A 1,857-nucleotide genomic window follows, 5' to 3' on the forward strand; every position below is an offset into this window, starting at 1 on the left:
AGAGCCATTTGAACCATTTGAACCATCTACCTGTCTCGTTTTCGCCTGACTGCTCCTTCTATGTTAAAGCAGGCTGTAATTAGGGCAAGGTAAATAGAGAAAAAGGTCATAAGTAGGAAAACAATCAGATGATGATTAAATCGACACCCTAGCTGCAAACGGGCGTTGATATACATAATTGGGGACATGTTGGAAATGTATACCCCGACCGGGACTCGAAGCCAGGATCTCCTGCTTACATGGCAGACGTTCTATCCATCTTTTTTTTTTTAAAAAAAACTCATTTTGTTCTATATTGTTCGTTGACTTTGTTCGTGGTGGACGTCCGATGACACTCGTTAAGGTTGTTCCTTGATCCGTTCACTCAGTTTTTTATTACAGAGGGTAGCTAAACCCTCTGACCGATCACGCTGAGCTACCGTTCCGGCGTCCCATGACACTTGTCCAAGTTCATCGTCGGTCCATTAACTCAGTTTTTTATTACAGAGGGCAGCTAATCCTCTGACCGAACGCGGTGAGCTACCGCGCCAGCTTTTATAAAATGTGCAACGCTTCACGATTTCGTGTGTCATCCTTGCGCAGGGGCCATGCTAATCTTCTCTGTATCGTTACAATTTTAGTATATGTACCGCCGAAGCGAGTACAAAATTCTACAGAGCAAGTGAGTTTTGATCTCACGAGCCCCCACGCAACGGTATAGTATCATAACCACTACACCACGGCGCTACCGATTCAATCTCAGCCACTGAGCACGGAGTATAGTACCCCTGTAGGGACATATCCCTTACACGCTCCCCGTGAGATCATCAATGGTATCTGTTCTTTCGGGAACAGATACTACCTTCATATACAGGGTGGTCCATTGATCTCACGAAATAAGCGTCAAACGAAAAAACTAAAAAGAACTAAACTTGTCTAGCTTGAAGGGGGAAACCAAATGGCGCTATGGTTGGCCCGCTAGATGGCGCTGCCATAGGTCAAACGGATATCAGCTGCGTTTTCGTAATAGGAACCCCCATTTTTTATTAGATATTCGTGTAGTACATAAAGAAATATGAATGTTTTAGTTGGACCACTTTTTTCGCTTTGTGATAGATGGCGCTGTAATAGTCACAAACATACGGCACACAATTTTAGACGAACAGTTGGTAACAGGTAGCTTTTTAAATTAAAATACAGAACGTAGGTACGCTTGAACATTTTATTTCGTTTGTTCCAATGTGATACATGTACCTTTGTGAACTTATCGTGTCTGAGAACGCATGCTGTCACAGCGTGATTACCTGTAAATACCACATTAATGCAAGAAATGCTCAAAATGATGTCCGTCAACCTCAATGCATTTGCCGATACGCGTAACGACATTCCTCTCAACAACCAGTAGTTCGCCTTCCGTAATGTTCGTACATGCACTGACAATGCGCTGACGCATATTGTCAGCCGTTGTCGGTGGATCACGATAGCAAATATCCTTCAACTTTCCCCACAGAAAGAAATCCGGGGACGTCAGATCCGGTGAACGTGCGGGCCACGGTATGGTGCTTCGACGACCAATCCACCTATCATGAAATAAGCTATTCAATACCGCTTCAACCGCACGCGAGCTATGTGCCGGACATCCATCATGTTGGAAGTACATCGCCATTCCGTCATGTAGTGAAAGATCTTGTAGTAACATCGGTAGAACATTACGTAGGAAATCGGCATACATTGCACCATCGATAAAATGGGGGTCAATTATCCTTCCTTCCATAATGCCGCACCATACATTAACCCCCAAGGTCGCTGATGTACCACTTGTCCCAGCCATCGTGGATTTTCCGTTGCCCAATAGTGCATATTATGGCGGTTTACGTT

The 1,857-nt window shown here is 44.4% G+C and overlaps 1 non-coding gene across 1 annotated transcript; it reads right to left on the reverse strand.

Moving 5' to 3' along the window:
* Positions 1-537: 537 nt before the first annotated feature.
* LOC126096871 (U6 spliceosomal RNA) lies at positions 538-644 on the reverse strand. Its single transcript, XR_007522072.1, has one exon. It is a non-coding gene; the product is annotated as a U6 spliceosomal RNA (small nuclear RNA).
* Between the last annotated feature and the right edge of the window lie 1,213 nt (positions 645-1,857).

Source organism: Schistocerca cancellata, chromosome 1 (assembly GCF_023864275.1).
Source record: "Schistocerca cancellata isolate TAMUIC-IGC-003103 chromosome 1, iqSchCanc2.1, whole genome shotgun sequence".
In the NCBI taxonomy this organism is placed as follows: domain Eukaryota; kingdom Metazoa; phylum Arthropoda; class Insecta; order Orthoptera; family Acrididae; genus Schistocerca; species Schistocerca cancellata.